The sequence below is a fragment of the Oncorhynchus masou genome, chromosome 22 (assembly GCF_036934945.1).
Source record: "Oncorhynchus masou masou isolate Uvic2021 chromosome 22, UVic_Omas_1.1, whole genome shotgun sequence".
NCBI lineage: Eukaryota > Metazoa > Chordata > Actinopteri > Salmoniformes > Salmonidae > Oncorhynchus > Oncorhynchus masou.
This window is the reverse complement of record NC_088233.1, coordinates 8,356,258-8,368,363: the sequence shown is the minus strand read 5'-3', so window position 1 is coordinate 8,368,363 and position 12,106 is coordinate 8,356,258. Positions and strand designations below refer to the sequence as shown.

The 12,106-nt window shown below is 42.2% G+C and overlaps 1 long non-coding RNA gene across 1 annotated transcript; it reads right to left on the bottom strand.

The window, feature by feature from the left end:
• Positions 1 to 5,819: 5,819 nt before the first annotated feature.
• On the bottom strand, positions 5,820 to 11,321 carry LOC135508955 (uncharacterized). The gene is made up of 3 exons (XR_010450873.1): positions 11,040 to 11,321; positions 10,453 to 10,879; positions 5,820 to 9,897 (listed from the first exon to the last, which is right to left on the bottom strand). It is a non-coding gene; the product is annotated as an uncharacterized LOC135508955 (long non-coding RNA).
• Between the last annotated feature and the right edge of the window lie 785 nt (positions 11,322 to 12,106).

Below are 12,106 nucleotides of genomic sequence, written 5' to 3'. Positions count from 1 at the left end.
AGTCTTTAAGGGCCTTTTGGCAAATTCCAAGCGGACTGTCATGTGCCTTTTACTGAGAAGTGACTTCCATCTGTGCCTCAACACAATCCTGTTTTGGAGTTCTATGGACAAATCCTTCAACCTCATGACTTGGTTTTTGCTCTGACATGCACTGTGGGACCTTAAATAGGAAGGTGTGTGGCTTTCTAAATCATGTCCAATCAATTGAATTTACCACAGGTGGACTCTAATCAAGTTGTAGAAACATCTCAAGGATGATTCATGGAAACAGAATGTACCTGATCTCAATTTCAAGTCTCATAGTAAAGGATCTGAGTACTTACATAAATAAGGTATTTTTGTTTCATATTTTAAATACTTTGGTAAAAATGTCTAAAAACATGTTCTTGCTTTGTCATTATGGGGTATTGTGTGTAGATTGCTGAGGAAAAACATTGATTTAATCCGTAATGTGGACAACGTCAAGGGGTCTGAATACTTTCCAAAGGCCCTGTATCTCAGCACAAAAGCCAGTACATTTGTGGTTAGTGAGTGTCTGTGAGTTGCAAGAAGCTGCATGATTGGAGGATCTGTTACCATTTAATGAAACTAGTTAAAGGGATAGTTCACCCAAATTACAAAATGACATTTGTTTCCTCACCCTGTATGCAGTCTATAGACAGCAATCCATGCTTTGGTTTTATTTACCTGGCCACTGTTTCTAAATGCTAACTTTTAGCATTCATGGTACAAATCCAATGCAAGTGAAGAGTATCGATATTACATTTTCTTGACTTCATGTTCAAATTATTCATCAATAATTTCGGGTTAACATTCCCTTTAAAACAGGTCTAGAGTACTAGACTGCAAATGTATCCTTCCAATGGAAACATTTACATTAAGAACTATGTTACATTGGTTGTTTCCTTGTGTTGCTTTTAAATTACTATTATTTTGAGCTTTTTATGATTTATTTAAATGAAATTGGGAAGTAATTAAACGTTTAAGTAGAATAAACTTTTGAATGTTCGATCTATAGCCTGACATGTTTATGGGTTACTTTATGATCCCCAGAGGACAACAACAGATATACTTCACATGTAATTGAAGCCTCAGAAATCCATGTGAAAGGTGTGGGTGAGGGAAGATTTATACTTTTAATTTGCTGGAATGGTTTATATTGAAAAGTAGATAGATGTAGATGGAATTTTTAACTCCAGGAATGGAAAGAACCTGTGAAATTGAAATGCCTTGGGCAAAAAGGGTTTCCTGCTCTCAGGAATGAGGAAGCTAATGAGGAAGCTAAGGGGTCGCTGTGATCTCTCCATGGGAGAGATGTTACCTTCTGACCATGTTGGTGGAGCAGCTGGAAGATGGACAGAAGAAGAGAAAGGCTGCGTGGGAACCATCATCATCTGCACGTTTTGCTACACCCTGTTTTTTTTTAACCCTGCTAAGGCCGATGAACAAAACAGAGGTGAGAAGGTGAGATGTGCCAAACCAGCTTCCTGTTGATGCCAGCAGGCTCACCACAAAACATTCTGCAAAAGAGAAACGTACACAGATTGACACAGTCATATCATACTGTATTGAAAGTACATCCTGTTATTCAACCAGCACCTTGAAAAATATACACAGCTGTACTGTATACAAGGCCTCTATTTCTGCACAGCCGTATACAGAAGTCTGAAATCATTCATTTTGAAATGCACATTATCATGAGTAGTATATCCCCCAAATGTATATTTGTTGGTCAGTAATCTCTATTATATGGCTCTAACTCTCCTTAGCCCTGTTGGAGACACTAACTCTCCCTATCCCTGTTGGAGACCCTAACTCTCTGTAACCATGTTGGAGACCCTACCTCTCCCTATCCCTGTTGGAGACACTACCTCTCTGTAACCATGTTGGAGACCCTAACTCTCCCTATCCCTGTTGGAGACACTACCTCTCCCTATCCCTGTTGGAGACCCTAACTCTCCCTATCTGTGTTGGAGACCCTAACTCTCCCTATCCCTGTTGGAGACCCTAACTCTCCCTATCCCTGTTGGAGACCCTAACTCTCCCTAGCCATGTTGGAGACCCTAATTCTCCCTATCCCTGTTGGAGACTCAAACTCTCTCTATCCCTGTTGGAGACACTACCACTCTGTAACCATGTTGGAGACCCTAATTCTCCCTATCCCTGTTGGAGACCCTAACTCTCCCTATCCCTGTTGGAGACCCTAATTCTCCCTATCCCTGTTGGAGACCCTAACTCTCCCTAGCCATGTTGGAGACCCTAATTCTCCCTATCCCTGTTGGAGACTCAAACTCTCTCTATCCCTGTTGGAGACCCTAATTCTCCCTATCCCTGTTGGAGACCCTAATTCTCTCTATCCCTGTTGGAGACCCTAATTCTCCCTATCCCTGTTGGAGACCCTAACTCTCCCTAGCCATGTTGGAGACCCTAATTCTCCCTATCCCTGTTGGAGACCCTAACTCTCCCTAGCCATGTTGGAGACCCTAATTCTCCCTATCCCTGTTGGAGACCCTAATTCTCCCTATCCCTGTTGGAGACCCTAATTCTCCCTATCCCTGTTGGAGACCCTAATTCTCTCTATCCCTGTTGGAGACCCTAACTCTCCCTATCCCTGTTGGAGACCCTAACTCTCCCTATCCCTGTTGGAGACCCTAATTCTCCCTATCCCTGTTGGAGACCCTAATTCTCCCTATCCCTGTTGGAGACCCTAATTCTCCCTATCCCTGTTGGAGACCCTAACTCTCTCTATCCCTGTTGGAGAAAGTTGATATAGTCTTCTAAAGACCCCCAACATTGATTATGTTGTTGTAAATTTGCTTACGTGCCGTTGTATTTATGCTCACTGTATATCTGAATATTGAGTCCTCTCTCTTTCTAGCTCTCTGTCAAAACCCACAGCCCGGCAACTGTGAGAAAAGGTGAGGACTGAGGGTGACAGCGAGACACAGAGAGGAAGCGTCTGTTTTTCTCTGAAACAAGGGCAGATGTGTTAACCGCTGAGACAGTTTCTCAGAAACGTTGTGCTGCACATGCAGGTGTTGACACAAGAGATCACAACATAAGGTGTGATCTTGGGTATATAAGATACTGTCTTTCTTTTGTTTGGGGCAGAACTCAGGAAAGACATGAGTCATATGTTGATCTTTGACCTCTGTCTACGGCTGTATTTAAATTTATATATGCACATATTGAGTATTTCTTATTTGTTAAGTAAATAACGGAGCCCAGAAAAGTGGAACCAAGAAGACCCTAACACTCCCTAGCCCAGTTGGAGACCTGAACACTCCCTAGCCCAGTTGGAGACCTGAACGCTCCCTAGCCCAGTTGGAGACCTGAACACTCCCTAGCCCAGTTGGAGACCTGAACACTCCCTAGCCCAGTTGGAGACCTGAACGCTCCCTAGCCCAGTTGGAGACCTGAACGCTCCCTAGCCCAGTTGGAGACCTGAACGCTCCCTAGCCCAGTTGGAGACCTGAACGCTCTCTAGCCCAGTTGGAGACCTGAACGCTCCCTAGCCCAGTTGGAGACCTGAACGCTCCCTAGCCCAGTTGGAGACCTGAACGCTCCCTAGCCCAGTTGGAGACCTGAACACTCCCTAGCCCAGTTGGAGACCTGAACACTCCCTAGCCCAGTTGGAGACCTGAACGCTCCCTAGCCCAGTTGGAGACCTGAACGCCCCCTAGCCCAGTTGGAGACCTGAACACTCCCTAGCCCAGTTGGAGACCTGAACGCTCCCTAGCCCAGTTGGTGACCTGAACACTCCCTAGCCCAGTTGGAGACCTGAACGCTCCCTAGCCCAGTTGGAGACCTGAATGCTCCCTAGCCCAGTTGGAGACCTGAACACTCCCTAGCCCAGTTGGAGACCTGAACGCTCCCTAGCCCAGTTGGAGACCTGAACGCTCTCTAGCCCAGTTGGAGACCTGAACACTCCCTAGCCCAGGTGGAGACCTGAACGCTCCCTAGCCCAGTTGGAGACCTGAACGCTCCCTAGCCCAGTTGGAGACCTGAACACTCCCTAGCCCAGTTGGAGACCTGAACGCTCCCTAGCCCAGTTGGAGACCTGAACGCTCCCTAGCCCAGTTGGAGACCTGAACTCTCACTAGCCATGTTGGAGACCCTCACTCTCCCTAGCCCAGTTGGAGACCCTAACTCTCCCTAGCCACGTTGGAGACCCTAACTTTCCCTAGTCGAGTTGGATTCCCTAACTCTCCCTAGTCCTGTTGGAGACCCTAACTTCCCCCAGCCCTGTTGGAGGCCCTAACTCTCCCTATCCATGTTGGAGACCTGAACTCTCCCAGCCCTGTTGGAGACCCTAACTCCCCCCAGCCCTTTTAGAGACCCTAACTATCCATAGCCATGTTGGAGTCCCTAACTCTCCCTTGCTATGTTGGAGACCCTAATTCTGCCAAGCACTGTTGGAGGTTTTAACCTGTTTGGGCTAGGGGGCAGTATTTTGTCATCCGTATGAAAAGCATGCCCAAAGTAAACTGCCTGTTACTCAGGCCCAGAAGCTAGGATATGCATATACATGGTAGATTTGGATAGAAACCACTCTAACGTTTCTAAAACTGCTAGAATAATGTCTGTAAGTATAACATAACTTATTTGGCAGGCAAAACCTAGAGGACAAAACATCCAGGAATAAAGAAATTTGAGGTCACTGTGTTTTCAATTCATTTTCTATGGGAAGCACTATTTAATAGGAACCTGATTGCCGTTCCTAAGGCTTCCACTAGATGTCAACAGTCTTTAGAAATAAGTTGATGTTTTTCTTTAGAGAAATGAAGAAGTACGGCTGTTCTCTGTGAGTGTCAAGCCAAGTGGACTCTATTGTTTTTTGCGTGCGACCTGGATCTCGCTCCACGTTGTTTTTATCCGCTATTGAACACAGTATATTCCATCTTAAATTTGATCGATTATTTACGTTTTAGGATACCTGAGGATGTATTAGGAAAGTTGTTTGAAGTGTTTGGACCACGTTTACAGGTAACTTATTAGATACTTTGTAGTCATGTTGGGCAAGTTGGAACCGGTGTATTTCTGAATCAAACGCGCCAAATAAATTAACATTTTGGGGATATAAAGAAGGAATTTATCAAACAAAAGGACCATTTGTGATGTTTCTGGGACACATTTTGAGTGCCAACAGAAGAAGATCTTCAAAGGTAAGGCATGAATTCTATCGTTATTTCTGACTTTCGTGTCGCATCTCCCTGGTTGAAAAATGTTTGTCATGCATTTGTATGATGGGGCGCTGTCCTCAGATAACCGCATGGTTTGCTTTCGCCGTGAAGCCTTTTTGAAATCTGACACGGCGGCTGGATTAACAAGAAGTTAATTTTAAGTTTCTTTTGATCTATTGCACTTGTGATTTTTTGAAAGTCAAATATTTCAACGTTTTGGGAACAATGTGTCTAGTGTTTTGAGTCAGATCCGGGGAGACCTTGGCTGGGACACTGAGAACTTCCCAGTCCCAGGTCTCTCCCTATCTTAGGGGAGGGTAGGAAGACACTATTCTCACGTACTCCCCTAGGCTCTATTGGCGGGCGGATTTGATGGTTGGTGTGGAAGTATGTGTGTCGCTATCAATTGAAGGTCTTGTACTGTACCATGTCAGAACGTTCCCGTTTAACTTTGGTAGACTGGGCCTCTGTCTGTTTCCTTTTCTATCAGTATCTTACAAATCCTGATATAACAGACAGAAGATAACATAACTGAATTGGTCAATGAACAGGAGTATAGAATTCTCCTGACAATTTCAGAAACCGAGATTAAAACGACTTGCACTTGTATGAGTCTTTGATGAAACAGGGTTTCAGAACAATAAAGCAAGTTTATTCAAAATTCCAGAAACATTCATAAAAAAAAATCCAGATCAATCAATCAATCACAAATCAATTTCACCAATCAATGACAGGCAAACATCAACAGCAAATTAAACTGACGGACTCCTGCAGCACCCTTAACTAAACCCTTATTGGGATGCCAATACAATATCTTTTGACTGTTACAATTTTAGGTGAAGCACAATATTCAATGAAAAAGAAAAACAATTTCATACCTTCTACAACTTTATAAACAGTTTTTTTTTGTCTCCCTCTTCAGAATGATCAGTCCCTTCGATAGCGGCTGAATACTTGAACAGCTACTTTAACACACTGCTATCAATGAGGTAACCTTAAGGATTCCTCCTAAAAATGTTACTTTAACTGAGTATAATAAAAATCTAAAATAAGATTATAATAAAACTCGAAATATATTTTAATTAAGCTAAAAAGCTACAGCAAAAATCTTCTTCCAGCAGTCGACAGGTTGTTGTAGCTGAAAGAGAGGGAGTTCTCCCTTCTCCAAAATCATGCCTCCTTTATACCCTCCATTTTTATTTCTGCTAACACACTGTGGCTAACACACTGTGGCTAACACACTGTGGCTAACACACTGTGGCTAACACACTGTGGCTAACACCTACCCCAATGATGCATCCAGTGTTTAACACCTAATGCGGCCAACGTTCAAAAAGGTGTTTTTTCATCCCCCTTGACTCCCACCCTTTTCTCACCTGACCGGTCTCCCTAACCGATTTAGGGATTTCCAAATCCAACTAACTCCCTTAACATACTTAATTACCTTTAACTTTTAAAACAGTAATTTTTAATCATCAACCTTCCCTTACTCCACTCAATTCTAATCTTACTCCAACCAAACGTATTACCCCCCAATTACATCTTAAACATCCACCAACGTAAACATTTCCTCATTACAACATTTCATTATCAACCTCATATGGACCCCAAGGTTTAAGGTTCCTCTAAGCTTAACAAATATAGTCTATATGCATCATACCTTAAAGCAAACAACATTATAACATTTCATTAATACCCTCCAATGGGCCCCTAAGGTCTTGTTCCTCTAAGCTAAACAACATTATAACATTTCATTATTACCCTCCAATGGGCCCCTAAGGTCTTGTTCCTCTAAGCTAAACAACATTATAACATTTCATTATTACCTTCCAATGGGCCCCTAAGGTCTTGTTCCTCTAAGCTCAACAACATTATAAAACTGTTAACAATTTACTGCATTCCTCTACTGACCCTTGAATATCTTCCATGGTATATTACCCCCTGTTTCCAAACTTTAACATTTAGTATATTTAACCTTTAAACGTTCAGTTTCAGCAGGTCATGTGGAAGAAATCAGCGTCCAGACTGTTGCATGATGGATCAGAATGTATTGGGAACCACATACAAATGTGGTACAAACCAGAACTCAAAAGATCAGATTCAATGTGTTTTATGTTTTTTTTTTTACTCACTGGAAAAAACCATCAGATACTGTATGTACAGTGCCTTGCGATTACAGCTGTAAGTCGCTTGGGATATGTCTCTATCAGTTTTGCACATCAAGAGACTGAATTTTTTTCAAATTCCTCCTTGCAAAACAGCTCAAGCTCAGTGAGGTTGGATGGAGAGCATTTGTGAACAGCAGTTTTCAGTCAATTCCACAGATTCTCGATTGGATTCAGGTCTGGACTTTGACTTGGCCATTCTAACACCTGGATATGTTTATTTTTGAACCATTCCATTGTAGATTTTGCTTTATGTTTTGGATCATTGTCTTGTTGGAAGACAAATCTCCGTCCCAGTCTCAGGTCTTTTGCAGACTCCATCAGGTTTTCTTCCAGAATGGTCCTGTATTTGGCTCCATCCATAAGTCGCTCTGGATAAGAGCGTCTGCTAAATGACTTAAATGTAATGTAAATGTAATCTTCCCATCAATTTTAACCATCTTCCCTGTCCCTGCTGAAGAAAAGCAGGCCCAACCCATGATGCTGCCACCACCATGTTTGACAGTGGGGATGGTGTGTTCATTGTGATGAGCTGTGTTGCTTTTACGCCAAACATAACGTTTTGCATTGTTGCCAAAAAGTTCAATTTTGGTTTCATCTGACCAGAGCACCTTCTTCCACATGTTTGGTGTGTCTCCCAGGTGGCTTGTGGCAAACTTTAAACAACACTTTTTATGGATATCTTTAAGAAATGGCTTTCTTCTTGCCACTCTTCCATAAAGGCCAGATTTGTGCAATATACGACTGATTGTTGTCCTATGGACAGAGTCTCCCACATCAGCTGTAGATCTCTGCAGTTCATCCAGAGTGATCATGGGCCTCTTGGCTGCATCTCTGATCAGTCTTCTCCTTGTATGAGCTGAAAGTTTAGAGGGACGGCCAGGACTTGGTAGATTTGCAGTGGTCTGATACTCCTTCCATTTTAATATTATCGCTTGCACAGTGCTCCTTGGGATGTTTAAAGCTTGGGAAATCTTTTTGTATCAAAATCCGGGTTTAAAATTCTTCACAACAGTATCTCGGACCTGCCTGGTGTGTTCCTTGTTCTTCATGATGCTCTCTGCGCTTTTAACGGACCTCTGAGACTATCACAGTGCAGGTGCATTTATACGGAGACTTGATTACACACAGGTGGATTGTATTTATCATCATTAGTCATTTAGGTCAACATTGGATCATTCAGAGATCCTCACTGAACTTCTGGAGAGAGTTTGCTGCACTGAAAGTAAAGGGGGCTGAATAATTTTACACGCCCAATTTTTCAGTTTTTGATTTGTTAAAAAAGTTTGAAATATCCAATAAATGTCGTTCCACTTCATGATTGTGTCCCACTTGTTGTTGATTCTTCACAAAAAAATACAGTTTTATATCTTTATGTTTGAAGCCTGAAATGTGGCAAAAGGTTGCAAAGTTCAAGGGGGCCGAATACTTTCGCAAGGCACTGTACTGTATTAAATAGAACAAATAATTGTCAAAAGATCAGAGTTGGTCTTCCTTTGCAAACTCAGCCTTAGGGTCACTTTTGTGGACACGAATACTCCTTAATCCTGGACTAAAAAGCATTTCAATGGAGACTCGCTAATAAACTTATTTTTTAGTCCAGGACTAGGCTTAATCTGTGTCAGAGAAAACACTCCTTAAACTCCACACTCATAAATAAAAACATTATAAATTGGTTACTTATTGATTGTGTGAAGAAGAAAAAAAAAAATACAATTTTTACCAATGTAATTTTATACAGCACATTTTGATCAATTTCTGGGCCTGCGTACCACCCTAAACCCTAAACCTAACCTGAATCCTTTTTAATTCATAACTTCATGGGGGGGCCTTCAACTTTCTGGAAGCAAAGCATCTACTTCTTCTGCTCCTTTTCCATCTGCTCCTTCTGCTTCTGATTCTCCTGCTCCTTCTCCTGCTCCTGATGCCTGTACTGCTTCTGCACCTGCTCCTCCTCCTCCTGCTTCTAATGCCTGTACTCCTCCTTCTCCTCCTCCTCCTCCTCCTCCACCATCTTCTAATGCCTGTACTCCTCCTTCTCCTCCTCCTCCTCCTCCACCAGCTTCTAATGCCTGTACTCCTCCTGCTCCTGCTCCTCCTCCTCCTCGTCCTGCTTCTGATGCCTGTACTGCTTCTTCTTCTGCTCCTGCTCCTGCTCCTGATGCATGTGCTGCTTCTGTTCCTTTTCCTCCTCTTCCTCCTAGTCCTTCTCCTCCTCTTCCTCCTAGTCCTTCTCCTCCTCTTCCTCCTAGTCCTCCTCCACCTCTTCCTCCTAGTCCTTCTCCTCCTCTTCGTCCTAGTCCTTCTCCTCCTCTTCCTCCTAGTCCTTCTCCTCCTCTTCCTCCTAGTCCTTCTCCTCCTCTTCCTCCTAGTCCTTCTCCTCCTCTTCTTCCTAGTCCTTCTTCTTCTCCTGCTATTACACTGCTTCTGATGTCTCTTCTTCTTTCTGTAACTTCATCACTGACTTCTCCTAAATCCCAGGTGTAGTTGTTGCATATGGATACTATAACTGCCCCACAGGCGGCCAAGAGCAGAGCCATACCAATGCCCTAAAACAAGAAGAAACAGAAAAACAGAAAACAGAATCAGTTTATGCAATACAACAACAGCAGCTTTTTCATCACTGTTGTTTTTAAAAGGTTTGTTTCAATGCACTGCACAATCTCATGAAACAACAATTCCACCTCCCAGATGTTAAAGGGGCACTCTGGGATTGGAACATCCATTTTTTGGACTTAAATTAATCATATAAAGACATTTATTATTGAAGAATACAACGTAGAAACGCCTCATGAGTTTAATTCAACTGTCTTACCCCATCAGAACCAAAACCATACACTTTTTTTACCACATTGTTTGGAAACAATGGCATTTTAAATTAAAACATCTTCAAAACATGGATAAAACTATAACCATGTTTCTTATGGACAATCAGTCTTTGTATCTCTATCTCTGTCTATGAATTTGAAAGTGGTTACACTTTCATCCCTCAGCTGTTTACCAAACCAAGTGTTGGGGTCCTCTTTGTGTTTATAAGGCATTTCTAAATTATTTTCTTCAAAAATCATATATCGTTAATGTAAAAGACCGGTCTGGTTTCTCACCTGAGAACAGATTTCCCAAAACAGGATATTCTGATGTTGATCTTGCCCTGCTTTCTCACACATTTTCACAGACAAATCGTCTTTATGAATGACCCCTGTTTCATTTAATTTTGTCATGGCACAAGCAACGTATCTGCCATCAAAGAACAGTACGATCCACCACACCAACGAAGGGATGAGGCTTGACAAGTAAGCCTTCCGTTTTACTATGTTGCCCCTAGATTCTTGAACTTGTAGCATCAGCAAGAATGCTAAAATGGCAGGAATGAAAAAGAATGCAATCATAAAGAACATTTTATATATATAATTGCAGGGACACCGAACCTCCAGCTCCAGAATCTTCTCCAAGACCACAAGGCAGAAGCTACATGCCACATTCGACACAATACCCTTTGATTGTTTGACCCATTCTTGAATCGCCTCCATACTAAATGCAACCAAAAACATAGAAATGTTTGGTTAAAAAAATATGATAAAAGGTGCACATTTGTGAGAATGTGTTCACAGAATAATTTTGTGTTAAAAAGGTTTGTTCTGTGAGCAGAGTCTTATCTGGCGAAATCAAAAGAACAATGCCCTGGACTCACCTGTCTGCTTTCACAATGAAGAACAATGACCCGGACTCACCTGTCTGCTTTCACAATGAAGAACAATGACTGATCAACGACAGTTTCCCTTTAGCTATATGCCAATATAAGACAACCCATGAAACATTTCTGATGTGATTCAGCGCAGAACTAAAGGAAATAGCTTGTGGTTAGTGTCTGTGAGACCCAAGAATCAAATCAAATAAATGTATTTGTCACATGCGCGATGTGAGCCATGACCTGACTTTCAAAGCTCTTCATGGCTACAGACATGAGTAGAAGCTGCATAATTGGAAAGACGCACAGACGATCTGTTGCGAGTTGTATCAAACCATATAAGACTGGTCTATAGTGCTGACTACCAACAGCCTACATTTGCATTAAGACCTGTGTTACAGTAGTTATTTCTTGTTTTGTATTTTACATTTACATTTAAGTCATTTGGCAGACGCTCTTATCCAGAGCGTCTTACAAATTGGTGAATTCACCTTATGACATCCATGTATGATGTATTTGAATGAAATAGGGAATTGATTAAAAGTTGAAGTAGAATGAACATTTGAACTGTACTGAATTTGGTTAAGATTTTCCTGAAATGTTTATAGGTTCATTCATGAACCGCAGGGGTCAGCAACAGATATACCGCACATGTAATTAAAGCCGTATGAATCATAGTGAAATGTGTTGGTCGAGGGAAGAGTTATACCGTTCATTTGCTGAAATTGTTTATAATGAAAAGTAGATAGATGTAGTTGGAATTTTTTACAACAGGAATGGAAAGAATCTGTGAAATTGAAATGCCTTGGGCAAAAAGGGTTTCCTGTTCTCAGGAATGAGGAAGCTAATGAGGAAGCTAAGGGGACGCTGTGATCTCTCCATGGGAGAGATGTTACCTTCTGACCATGTTAGTGGAGCAGCTGGAAGATGAGGAAGCTAAGGGGTCGCTGTGATCTCTCCATGGGAGAGATGTTACCTTCTGACCATGTTAGTGGAGCAGCTGGAAGATGAGGAAGCTAAAGGGTCGCTGTGATCTCTCCATGGGAGAGATGTTACCTTCTGACCATGTT